The sequence below is a fragment of the Nicotiana attenuata genome, unplaced genomic scaffold, assembly GCF_001879085.1.
Source record: "Nicotiana attenuata strain UT unplaced genomic scaffold, NIATTr2, whole genome shotgun sequence".
Lineage (NCBI taxonomy): Eukaryota > Viridiplantae > Streptophyta > Magnoliopsida > Solanales > Solanaceae > Nicotiana > Nicotiana attenuata.
Genome location: NW_017673435.1, coordinates 30,857 through 45,408, shown reverse-complemented (window position 1 = coordinate 45,408; position 14,552 = coordinate 30,857). Strand labels below are relative to the sequence as shown.

General features: G+C 34.6%; 1 pseudogene; it reads right to left on the bottom strand.

The window, feature by feature from the left end:
- Window positions 1-4,288: 4,288 nt before the first annotated feature.
- Window positions 4,289-5,867, bottom strand: LOC109216378 (annotated as a pseudogene).
- Between the last annotated feature and the right edge of the window lie 8,685 nt (window positions 5,868-14,552).

The following is a 14,552-nucleotide window of genomic DNA, read 5'->3' as shown; positions in this document are numbered from 1 at the left end:
TAGAGATTTTGATGAGCTATAAAAATTATGCAAAGTAATCCTACTATAACATCGTACCAACACATGAAACTTGTTTTTATTAGTTTTTGGCACAAGAAATTATTGTTAGTAATCTGTATTGCTGTAAATAAATAAAAACAATAATCTTTCAGAAAACATAAACAAAAAGTTAGTAGAAATAAACTTCTGAAAACGGTATTTGAACTTCAAAATAAATTTCGAAAACGGTATAGGAACAAATCGAGCCCACTGAATACACAGTGTGTCCTTAAGGAAATTATTCCCCTCAAGTACCCGAGGTTCTGGAATATATCCTCCCAGGATAGAACGATTTAACTCACCGGAGTGTTGGTACCAAAAACGCCGATGAACAGCGAACCACTCGAAGGCTGTAAAACACACTGGAATTTTTGTGCGGAAGAAAAGATTATCAGGGAAAGAAAACGGGCCGAACCCGGACCGGATCGCGGGTCATGGGTTATTCCGGGTTGAATTAATTTAATTAATTAATTAAATATTTGAAAAGGATTTTGTCCAGAAATATTAATCAATCAATCTTTGACCGAAGCCGAGCGACGACGGCGCGAGGCTTGCCATCTTCTTAACTCTTTAAGAGCTAAAAGATGAGCTTCTCTTTATATACACAAAGATTTCCTTTCCTTCTACCAATGAGGGACAAAGTGCATTAGTAAAATGAACTCATTCAAAATTTCACTTCCCTCCATTTCTTTTCCCACCATTTTCTATTCACACCTCTTTTGTTATTAATAAATAATAACAAAACCTAACAATTACATAATTACCTTCTACATGATATTGTATACACTCTAATACAGTAAACCAGATAAGCACCCTAACAATACTAGAATACTAGTCCCAGTAATTATTTTTTTGTGGACCTTCTCATTAAATTTACTTCACAACCACTTGGTGTCGAAGCTTATTCATTTCCAAAAAAATATACCTTACATATCAGGGATTATATAGCTCGCCTTACATGAGTACGTGGGCGTGAATCCATTGATGATAACTTATGAGAGATGAAGTGCATTGTTGGCCTCGATTTCGGAGTTTCAACTAAACAAGAGCTTGCTAGATTGATGATAAAAACCAAAACCTCTTTTACTCTATCATCAGGATATGGAAGCCGTTCATCCAGCAAATCGCTAAGCTGCACATGATCTCCAGTAGATGAATTTGCTAGCAGAGTAATGTATTCCCCAAGATGATTTCCTTTGATTATCTCCAATGCTAATACTCCAAAGCTATACACATCACACATTTCTGTAACCTTCATTGTATATGCAAGCTCTGGAACAATACAATTTCCAAAAAAGTATAACAATATAAATGAGGACATGAGATAAAAACAGTATAGAGTGGGTGGCTATATATAGTTCATGAAGTTATAAAGAAGGGATCAAAAGTTAGATCTTACCAGGTGCAACATAGCCATATGTGCCTGCAAGCGTCGACAAATTGGACGAGTCTGGCTTGAGAAGCTTAGTGATGATAGACTATAATTACGTATTTTAGTCGATTATTACACTCTAATTTACTGCACTTTAGTTGAGTTTGCGCTTTAATCGCTAGTATTTTGCACTAAGTGTGTGTTTTATGCCTTGTAGGAGTGATTCCGAGCTATATAGATGTTATGGAATGAATTCAAGTTATTTGGAGCTTTGAAGTCTTGAGTAAAAGCCCAAGGAATTAAGCCGGGATCGTATTCGGGGATCAACAGATGATAGAGCAACAAAACGAAGAATCGAGTAGGCATATTGCGCACTGTCTAGTAAAATGCACATAACTTTTTGCTCAGAACTCCATTTGGGCTCCACAATATATGATTGGAAAGCTAACTCAAAGGGATACAACTTTCATGTTTTATGTTTTTCCAAATTCCAAAGGGAACAGGGTGAAAAACGCGGTCGAAACCGCGACCGCGGACCTGAGGCGGGCTGAGGCAGTATACTTGCCAAATACCGCGTTCGTACCGCGGTTGACCGCGGCCGCGGCTGTCCAGACGTGAAAAAATTGTCCTTTTTCGTGTAGGAGAAGGTATAATAGTTTGGGCCCGACCCTACTTGGTATATATACATGAAAAAACGGTATTTTAAGAGGTTGGACACACTTTTGACATAATTTAGACCTAAGGAGGCTAAGGAGACCGGGGATTCGACCTAAGGAGTCAAGAACACACTGGGAGCAAGGCGGAGAATTCTTCTACGAGTTTTTCACTTCCTTATTCCTATTTCCATCATTGGTTATGAATTCTAGTATTGTATTTTTGCATATTATTATGAATAGCTAATTCGTTTTCTAAGGTTTTTCTTCTACGAGTTTTTCACTTCCTTCTTCCTATTTCCATCATTGGTTATGAATTCTAGTATTGTATTTCTGCATATTATTATGAATAGCTAATTCGTTTTCTAAGGTTTTGATGGAACCTTTTGTAGGATAAATTCTTGTTATGTTTTTATATAATTGAGCCGTTGGATTTCTCTACTTGTTCAACTATGTGTTTGTTGTTGTTGATTGAATGACCATTAATTGACTGTGCCTATTTAGTGTGTACTGCTCGAGAGAGAGTACATATTTAGGTAGTTGTTGAACAACGTCACTCCTAAAGTATGTGAGAAATCAATACATTGGGTTTAAAGGTAGGTTTAGAAATAACAAAGCCTTGACGTGGTCATAATGAGCGGTTAGATAAAGCCAACTAGCGTAGTTCGAGAGAATATGTCTAGTAAATTGTTGTAGTTGCTCGAGAGAGAATTACGACACCTAAAGTGCTCACGATCAGTAGAGAATACATTGGCGAAATTGTAGGGAACATACCTATAAGGATTCCGACAATTGGGGAAATCATAACTCTAGACCTCCTTAATTTAGTCTCCAACCATTTGTCTCGTTAGTTGATAATTTTATCGCTTTGTAGTATTTGCTAGTTAATTAGTTCGAAATATAAATCTCAATCTTTATAATTTAGGAAATTGTTCAAACTTGTCTTCTTAGTGATATTAAACAGATATAGCTAAGTCTTAGTTCTTTGTGGAATTCGACTCTGGTGTTTTAGACCGGATTATATTTGCAGCGACCGCTTATCCTTTTTAGGACTAGAGTTGGGCGTGATCACTTAGCTATTCCAAAATCGGAAACACGAGCTTCATACTCAGAGTCGAGCAAAATATTACTGCTTGATATGTCTCGATAAACAATCGGTGGTGAACAGTCCTGGTGCAGGTAAGATCAAGCAAAAGCAACAGCTTTGATGATATTCACCCTTTTAAGCCAATCCAAATTCTTGGACTCAACTTCATTGCTCAAGATACTAAACAGACTCCCTCTCTCCACATACTCGTAAACCAAGAACGGGTGTTGTGCATTCGAACAAAAGCCATAGAGTTTCACAACGTTCCGATGCTTAATCCCTATCAATGCATTTACCTCATTCGTGAAGCTTTTGCAATGCGTATTCGCAAATGAAGAATGAAATCTCTTCACAGCTATACTCCCTAATGATGGAAGGTTTACCTTGTAAACGCTTCCCTGCCCTCCTTGCCCGACAAAAAACGTTGCATCAAACTCCTCTGCGGCGTTTAAGATATCCCTGTACAATGCCTTTCCATCTAACAAGGATATCGAAAACAAACCATCATCCCGTCTTTCAACATCTTTAACTTTCCTTCTTTTATCACACATACGAACACTAGTAAAAGCACAGAGAAGTACTAGTGCTCCCATAACAGGAAGTACAATGGCGAGGATGAGTTTACTTCTTGAGTTCTTCTTCACCATCGAAGATGGCCTTTCGCAAGGCTGAAATCCTGTTACATTGCCGCAAAGACCTTTATTACCTTCAAATGAAGCATTCATAAAAGCTTTATTATTTGGTATTGGACATTCCAACTCATTGTATGACAAGACAACATCCCGCAAACCTTTCATAATTTCAAATTCTTCAGGAATGCGGCCAGAGAGGCCATTGTGAGAAAGATTCAACTTTTCCAAGTCCAACAAACTGGCTAACTGAGAGGGTAATTCTCCATCTAGAAGGTTATGGCTTAAATCAAGTACACTTAGGTGAGTTATCCTCCCTATCTCCTTTGGAATTTTATGGCCAAACTTGTTGTTGCTCAGGTTCAAGAAAAACATGTTCATGTAATTTCCTATAAATATCTATTTGTGACAAATCAAAGGACTCTAACTTTGTTAGTGACTCAAGTTATGTAGGAATACCGCCATAATGTGGTTGTTTTGCATAAATAATTTAACTAAAGAGGTCAATTTTCCAAATTCCTTAGGAATAAATGATTCGACGAAAGATCAAGTCCTAGAAGCTCTCTGAGGTTTCCAATCTTTGGTGGTATGCCGCCACTAATGTTATTTCTGGCTATCCGCAAATCAGTCAAATTCTTGCATTTTCCCCAGTTGCTGCTGAGTTCACTATGAAAATCATTTTCGCTCAAATCAATGAACTGAAGCTCTGGATAGATACCAAAAGCTTCAGATAAATTCTCAGTGAAACTAAAGCGAACTCTTTTGAAACTCAGAGCACTTTCTCAAGCTTCTTGGAATTGGCCCCGACAGCTTGTTACTATCCACCGTGAAGATCTCAAGTTTCCCATCTTGGCAAAAATGCTCTGGCAATTGATTTTCACTCATTGACAACATAACCAAGTTATCCAAATATGCAAGTTCTTTTGGAATGGAACCAGAAAGTTTGTTGGAGTGGAGATTCAGATTTTGCAAGTTTCTCAAATTGCCAATTGAAGTAGGAATTGAACCAGTAAGCCGATTATCAGATAATTCTAGATCTGTGAGGTTTTTTAGATTCCCCAACTTACTAGGAATGGAACCATAAAGTGTGTTATTGTAAAGGTGCAAGAGTTTAAGTCACCTATTGTGTTGGGAATTGGACCAGTAAGCTGATTCTTCGATAAATCTAGATCAGCGAGGTTTTTCAGATTCCCCAACTCTGTAGGAATGAGACCAGAAAGTTGGTTAAAATAAAGGTATAGAGTCTTGAGCTCAGTTATGTCACCTAGAGTAGTTGGAATTAAACCAGTAAGCGTATTATTGTATAATGCCAGATGAGTGAGGTATTTCAGATTCCCCAACTCTGAAGGAATTGGACCAGAAAGATTGTTTGTGTCGAAGTATAAACTCTCAAGTGACTTCATCTTCCCAATTTCAACAGGAATGGGACCAGAAAGCTTATTCTTACAAAGATACAAAGAAGACAGGTTGTTCAAATTCCCCAATAAAGCAGGAATTGAACCACTAAGATAGTTATTATTCAAAGCTAGCTGAGCAAGAGACCTTAGGTGACCTATTTCTTCCGGAATGGAACCATTTAATTGGTTGTCAAAGATACTGAGGGTCTCATCGAGCTTTGTTAGTGACCCGATTTCTGGTGGGATTGTGCCTGAAATCTGATTGATGGACAAGTCAAGATAAACTAGATTAGTGAGTTTACCTATTTCAGGGGGGATTGTGCCAGAGAGCTGGTTCATGCTAAGATCAACACATTCAAGAAAAGGGAGAGGTGAAAATGGAAAATCATAGAGTGTGCCAACAACACTAGCATTTGTAATATTCAACCTGTTGACCCTACCATTTAAGCATGTAACTCCATACCAGCCCCTGCATGCATCAGAACCTGTCGCTCCGGCGCTGGAAGAATTCTTGGAACCAACAGGACTTAGTTTCCATGAAGCTAATAAGGTATTATTCTGGTTTTGGAAAGTTGCTTTCCATTTGAGGAGATCAGTTGCTTCCCCAGTAGAAGCAAAAGAAACTGTGAAGAGATATAAGAGAGTGAAAAACTGAAGTAAAGAAAATAGTATTCTGGGAAGCATCATCATGGCTAGAGGATGAAATTCAGTTGTTTGATGGACTTGTGCATGGTAGAGCTTTAATTTATAATGTAGTGAATCAATACAAGTCCTGGGAGGCAATGGCATTAATTTCTCAGCTTGTAAAATACGGGTAGAATTAGAAAGACTTAGAAGTCAATGTTTCACTATATATCCTTGGAAGTATATACCAAATTAAAAGGGTGTTTGGCGATTATGTTTCAATTGTGGCCAAGCTTTAAGTTGTGAAAATTTTCTCCAGAATTATTCAAAGACATTTCGTTGATGAGTTGTATATATCATTTTCCCGGGTCAGGTAAGGTGGAATAGTTGCAAATTTTTGCTCAGATGACCCAAGAAGAAAAGTCATATACTTGCACTTGGGGGTGTACATGGACCGCATTGGTTCGATTTTTATCAAAACAAAACCAAACCAACTATATCGGTTTGGATTGTTTCGGATTTGTCGGGTTTAATTTTCGGGTTTTTTGTTTTTTTTTATTACATGAATATTATTCGAATCTTACTTTGTTAAAGTTATAGATAAAGTTTTGATAAGTGAATATATATATATTTAGTAAATATCCAAAATAATTGACAAACATATGATCTATTAAAATATTCTAGTGGGAGAATTTTTTTAATAAACACATAAGTAATAGTTATTTGCTTAGCCGTCTAACAATAATTTCTCATTAATATACGCTTTCAAAGTTAACACATGAGAGAATCCCAAATATTTCTACATTCTTTAAAGAATTCTCAATATAAAGTCTTAAAAATATATTAAAAATTATATATTTATATGTCGGTTTGGTTTAGTTTTTTTTACTCAATACCAAACCAAGTCAAACCAAACCTAGTCGAGTTTTATAATCGCTTTGGTTTGATTTTTCGATTTGGTGCGCTTTTCCGGTGCGATTTGAAAACCCCTACTTGCACTTGCCTCTCTGTTGTACTTGCACTTGTCACTATATTTAAGGGGTTTTGACACAGTTACCCACAAAAACAAAACTATTTACCCTTGTCTACCCATTTGTTTTTCTACCCATAAACTAATTACATTTCCTACCCATAGTAGGTTTTGTGGGGAATTTTCTCTTTATTCTCCAATTCTTTTTTATTTCTATGCTTCTTTTCTTTTCTTNATAGACTCGTGTCGAGATGAGGAATCCGGTGATGTAATTTTCTGATTTTCGAGAAGTGGGCCCGGGGCTCGGGTTTTGCAAACTTCGTGATTTTCGATGTTTTTCGAGTCTTTTCGATTGGGTATATTCCTTGGCATATTGTGACGTATTCGTTGTGGTTTTGGTCAGATTCGACGCACGAGGAGGTGAATTTGAAAGGCAAGGGCATAGCAAGCTAGGACTTTGGCCAGCTTGAGGTTAGTAATAAATGTAAATGCTGCGTTGAGGGTTTGAAACCCCGAATTTGCACGATGTAGTGCTATGTGAGGTGACTTGCACGCCGGATAACGGGCGTGGGGTAGAGCACCGTCGGGGATTGTGACTTGGTCCGTCCCGCTTAATAAAATTACTACCTAATTGATTGTAGTTTTGTGATATCCTTATAAAAATGGATTAATTGTCATAATTGGGCTTCGTGCCAACTACTTGAATCCTTCAGGGATTATTTTTACTGGTTTCTTACCATATTTCTAGTATTGAACTCAGTCCTGGTATTTAACATTGTTTTTGTAAACTCAGCCATTTTTCTAAAAGTAGAAACTAAAGTAATATTTTTAAATAAAGTTTGTGCTGAATATTTTCATATTATTGTGCCGAAAGGCTTATGTGATATTGGACTGAGTATGAGATCGGACTGCACACCGCAGTGGTATGATATTGATATTGATATGAGGCCGAGGGCCTGTTTGATGCCACGATATGGCTTATTATTGCGCTTGGGCCGTAAGGGGCCCCTCCCGGAGTCTGCACACCCCCAGTGAGCGTCGTCGATGTTGAATAAATGGAGCGGGCTGCACGGCCGCAGCGGGGTACTGGAGGTACCGGTTTATGTGTTGCATTGCATATTTAATTGTTATTTATTCTTATTCTGGTGTGACTTTATCATAACTGTTTTTTTATGTTTACTGTATATGCTATTGGTTCACGTTGTTGTATTTATAGCTTTGCTTTGTGTTTATTTAGGATTTCTTATCCTCAGACTTTATTTATATTTATTACTTTCTGAGTTGGAAGTACTCACAATACTCCCTGCACCTTGTGTGCAGATTCAGGTGTACCCACTGAGGCTGAGTGAGATCTATCTCTGCCTAGCATCACATTCGGGAGATTCAAGGTAGCTGCAAATTGGCGTTCGCAGTACTGATCTTCCTTCTATTTTATTTATCTGTTTTCCACATTTTTAGAGAAACATTATGTAGTAGGTTAATACTCATGCATTAGAGGCTCAGACTTGTGACACCAGATCTGTGGGCTATTTAGTATTTTATTTTGGGGTTTTTCGGATGTTAGAAATTATTTCAGAGATTCCGCACTTAAATTGTTATTTTTTTTTCTTGTGAATATTTATTTATCCATCTAGGTTAGTTGGTTAAGGTTGTGTAAATGGTCGGGCTTGCCTAGCAGTGTGTTGGGCGTCATCACGACCGGGTTTTGGGTCGTGACAATTATAAAAGTTTTAGACTACTTTTCGATTTGCACGTGCCATCCTTGTTTATGGTCATTTTAATCTGTGTCGTTCCAATTCTAACGTCATATGTTGGATGTACATTTTTTTCTTCCGCTTCATTTTTATTGTGTGTGTTTCTTTTTAAAGCTTTGGTTTGTCTTTTGTGATGATCTCATACTTTTCTTTTAATCAAAACAATAAAATATTATAAATTACTCCATATTTATAAGGCATGACATACTTTCTATCCGTTTACATACTAAATATTGTATCTTCTTAATCAGAAGTCTCGATCAATACGTGGAATGAATCTGAGCGATAAAACATATACTGAATATCAGGTGGAAAAAAAATTACTATTGAATGTGACAAGTCAATCATGCAAGTAGCACCACTCTAGTTCTTACTGTTTAGAGTTTCAAGTTACTCTAATTTCGATTTTATCTTAAATTAGTTTTCAACCATGACATAAAATACAGACTATTCTTGCCCATCAAAATGAAGATTACATTCAAATAAATATGGAGCGTGGGTGGTACTACTGTATTAATACTAACTCCCTCTCCATGTTTTCTCTACGTCATTTGTAAGCTATAAAATAGTACAAATATCTAGTTTGATGAGCTAGCACCAAATTTAACCTTTTATCGAGTTAGAAAAAAATAATAATTAAAAAGCCTAACTCAAATTCAAAAGTTATCTTATTAAGATTGTTCGGGACTATGAAAGGAGGCAATAACCAATTTTCGAAATAATATAAGATGTGTAAGTGTTTAACTTTAAAAATCAATGAGTGTTTCGATATTGAGTCAAATACACTATACGTTTAAATTATTTAGAAGGCATACGTTTACTGAATGCAATTGCGACCTATAAGTCATATTTGGTAACTGTGATTTATAAGTCGCATTTGATTTTATAAGTCGCATTTGTTAATTGAGATTTATAAGAAGTATTCTGATTGCGCTTTATTTGAACTAGAAATAGAGTCCAAAGCTATGACAAAGGCTGAATACATAAACACCTAAACTTGTTAAGATTTTTCATTTAGATACCTAAACGGGGTTTTGACACAGTTACCCACAAAAATAAAACTATTTACCCTTGGCTACCCATTTGTTTTCTACCCATAAACTAATTACATTTCCTACCCATAGTAGGTTTTGTGGGGAATTTTCTCGTTATTCTCCAATTCTTTTTTATTTCTATGCTTCTTTTCTTTTCTTTTTCTTTTCTCCTTTTCTTTTTTCTTGTTTTCTTCTTATTTTTTTCTTTTTTCCTATTCTTATTTCATTTAACTTCTTTTTTTTTATATTCTTTTTCTCTTCATAATCTAATTTCATTTACTATTTTCACTATTTTTTATTATTCTTTTTTTTTTATATTATTACTAAAGAAAAATCAAATTGTGTACCAATTAATGTAGCTAATACAACCAAAAAAATATTAACTAACATTTGATACCAGTATAGTATATAGTTATACCAACAGGGTATACAATTGTACGCAAAGAATTAAAAAATGTTTAATTCAATTATTAAGCTGAAATAATATCAGTTGTCAATAAAAATTTTAAAAAATCTAAAAGGATCTAATTGTAAGAGTATACCGTTACATTATATAGCATACTATAGTTTTTTTTTTTTTTTTTTTTTTTTTTTTTTTTTTTGCATTTTCAAATTGCCGCTCACGCTAGGTAAAAGCTTAAAACAAATTAAAAGGGAAAAGGCAAGTGAATTTACGGGTAATAAGCATACTATTATAGTATATTGTATACTATTACAACATATTGTTACAATATCTTGCATATTATTACAGTATACCACAACAATATATTTGTATACTATAATGGTATACTGTTGTAGTATAACTATATACTCCTATAGTATATTAGTATACTGTAGCGGTATACTGTTAGGTAACAGTGTTCTTCTTCGATTATTACTGTAGTTGTGTTCTTCTTCGATTTTCAACTGAAAATTTCGATCTCAATCACCTCAAATCAGCTCCAAGTCTCGACCAAACTGACTCAACATTTAGTTACAGTTGCCAATCGATATTTTAATCACGCCAGTCAAAATCTAATCAAACAATTACAAACTCGACAAATGCAATTTATGATTTTTCTAGTTTCAAGGTCTTTCAATGGTTGATCTAATTTTTCTTATAATAAATCACTATGAACTTCTCAAAAGATATTAGAAATAATTATTTGTAACACTAAACGTTCAAGTTCTGCTTCGTTGCAGGTACTAATTATTTCGATTTTGAAAAATTTGCTAATTACTTTTAATATTAATCATTTAATACTCAATTACTAAATTGTTAGAGTTCTACATTCCTTTTGTTAGTTGCATTTGATTTATTTTTTTTAAAATATTGTTACAGGCCGTTTAGCGAAGATGAAGTACGGAACAATGCTCCGCTGGTGGTGACTTGTAATGAGTACCAAAGAGAAGTAGCTGTTTCACAGGACATTGCTGGGAAGCACATAGATAGAGTTTTATGTTCGACGAGGTAATTACTAACACCAAAAATGGTTAGCTTCCACTGTTGATTACGAAATAGTTTTTTTTAACCTAATTCATATATTGGGCTCAAATTTATTGTATCTTTTTCGAGCATCTATAATAGTTCAAGTTTCTAAAAAGATGGTTAGCGGGTAATTAATTTGGGCCCCATGGGTAGGAATAGTAAATAGTTTGGGCATGGGCAATAAAGGGTAAATAGTTTGGATTTAATGGGTATAAAGTGAGATTTTCTCTATATATATTTAACTACAATTGTTAGTAATTAACTATGGTTAGCTACCTTTTATTTTGTACATGGTCTTGACTCTTAAATACTAATATTGTTATGAAACAATAAAAGAACAAGAGCAATATTGCAGAGAAATAGAGAGAGGGAATTCTTATTGAATTTTGGGATGAATTACAATGGAATAGAATCCTCTATTTATAGGGAGATGATGACTTAGCCACCAAGTAATAAACCCTAGAATCTCTCTAAATATAGACATTCACCATAAATAGAATTCTATTTATAACACTCCCCCTTGAATGTCTATTCAACAGGTAATGTGCCTCGTTAAAACCTTAACTAAAATAAAACCCAGTGGAAAAAAAATTCTAGAAAAGGAAAAAGAGTACACATATCTAATAATACGCCTTTTGGTTGCCTCGTTAAAAACCTTGCAAGGAAAACCTAGTGGGACAAAACCTTATAAGGGAAAAAGAGTACAACGCGTATTAACTCCCCCTGATGAGCATCAATTCACATCCTTGAGCCTTCACATTTCAATCTTGTGCACCATTTTCAATAGATCGTTGGTGTAGATTTGATAAATAAATCAGCCATATTAACTTGAATGAATATTTTGCACCTTGAAATCATCATTCTTGATAGATATATAATGTCTTCATATAATGCCGTGGAATGGCTTTTCAATATCTCCATAGAGGTATTCTCGCTATCAAATTATCATGCTTATAATTATAGCAAGATACATATATGCACAAATTGCATTGAGGATGTGGTACTTCAAGACCAAGAATTGTATATGCTTCAAGCAACTTAAATCCTTCATGGATTGTCATATAAGCCATATAATAGACTTTAGATGCATATCAAGTTTTCATATCATGCTAGACATATAAGATATTGAAAACTGATTGCACATATCATTGACTTTATACTTTTAAGTATTTGAACTACATGTTTAAAATTGCATGTCTTTCATATGAAACCAATTCTACTTGAATTGTTTCTCTGGACTTAAGATCCTCATATATATTTTGTGTTATCATAGATGTCGTCGACGAACATTTTATATCGGTTTTCAACCTCCTTATTTTTCATAAACACATAACACAGAGATCTCTTCATTCATATATTCAGGTACCTGAATCTCTCATGAGATTTTATGAAATGTTATATCATGTGATCTTCTAGATCACTTGCCTCCTTTATTATGATCATTTTGATCATTTTCTCATCTTCTTTATCAAGAAGTTTATTTGAAACCGATCTATCTATACGCTTTAAGCGTACCATAGACTTTATCCTTTTAGGACTTAATATGAGCATTTGCAATGAGAATATAGTTACTTTCTTTGGGTCAGCAAATGCGTCTAGCATACTTTGCAATATATTGCGAATGAATTATCCTTATGAACTTCAAGTTCATATTATTTTAATCGAGGATCTGGATGTACAAATGATAATTCATTCCACGTAACTTTTTCTCAACTGTTTATCATGTCTCCCCCTCATGTTAGAAAAACTAACTAGTTTCCTCAACTTTGAGAACCCATCTTTGTGCGTTATGGTGTTAATCAAAATATACACTGCACATCAATGATAATAAGATGGAATTATTTGGTTCCTGACCCTGAACCACTTGTGAGGGGAGAATGTAATATACTTTCGTATATAACCTATATCGAACTGATATAGATAACTTTGTTCTCATAAGCAATAGCTTAGCTATTAAGTGGAGGCACTCAATAAATCATTTTGCTAAACCAACTGTGAAGTAAACTAACTTATCAAGATAAACTATCTTAAATAGGAAATCTGGAAATTATACTCGAAATTAAATTAATGAGCAAGTTACCTCGCACACACCGGCCAGGTTGCGGGTTAATAATAATTGCACATGTAACCATCTCATAGATGCATCTTATGTAATATACATGGCAGGTGAATGGGCCATATTCACCTTTGATATTTCCAGCATTCATGGGATTCAATCCCAATTTTAGTTGGTATATTAATTAATGAGAACAACCAACATAAGAGAATTCGTAAAGAACTTTCTAGTTCTTTAATATTTACCCATGTGAATTCTCTTTTATTTTTGCACATCATACATGAATTAACATGGCTAAACCAATTATGCCAACTGGATAAATTATCAATATTGATAAACTTCAGGTTTATACCATGATGTGTGCAATTATGAATAAACTCCAAGTTTATTATGATATGGGTTTTTATATCAATAAATATCCACTTCATTGTGGTATTCTTTTGTTTATGTAGTACAAATTGGAGAATAAAGCGGGTAGTTCTTCACATACATATTACCCCGCTACAAGATGTAGTAATAGAAGATATTAAATCTTTCCTTTATTTATAGTCTCAATATAATCAACCGCTTTCGCGTATACTTTGGAAACTGAATAAGTTTCTTTGGACTTACTACAACACAATACCTTATTGGTAATTAATTGTGTTTCTCCAAAATAGTATAATTGGCTCTTGCAGAGTTCTCAATTAATTGTTTAGTACCACATATTCATCAACACCCATATGGTGAATATCTCTTTTAAAGAGAAAGTTATACCATTATGGTTATGGTCAAAATTATATGAAAGATTTGTTTCTTGCATTACCGTTGACTTTTAAGAATCACAATGCCAAAATATTTTGGCGTACAATAGGTACGTGACCAATGACCATTCATGCCATAATAATGATATTATTTTCTTATATCATCTCAAACCTCCTTTTAGAGGCGAGTGCGGTATATTCACTACCACTAGCACGTTCATATTCTTTGAAGAATGAATATGTATTTATAAATCAGATGTTGTCACATTCACATCATGAATGGACCATAATCATCGATATGTGCTTTACGAAATCTCATGTCAAATCGATGACAAATATCAACTTCACAGAGTGAAGGCTTATTTTGAGAATCCTTATTATTCTCATTACCACGATAATGACGATTATAATTTCGTCTATTGCCAAATCCACATCCATTGATACCTTCACGATAATAATTTTGTCTTCTTTCAGACTTATCACATACTGCTATCACATTCTCTTAAAGGAATGAGAATGGAGCAAATTCAATGGGACGGGTTTTCACTTCTTTGCCCACAATCATACATGAATTTGATCATGGCGAGGCATAGAAACTTTTACCACTTCAGGTGGTTATAATTTCTTACAAACTCCATTAGAGTTATAATCAAACTTTGTTGTCTTTGCTTGTATTTAAAATCAAAGCAAGATTTAAAAGAGAAAAATAAGTAAAATACTTACCTT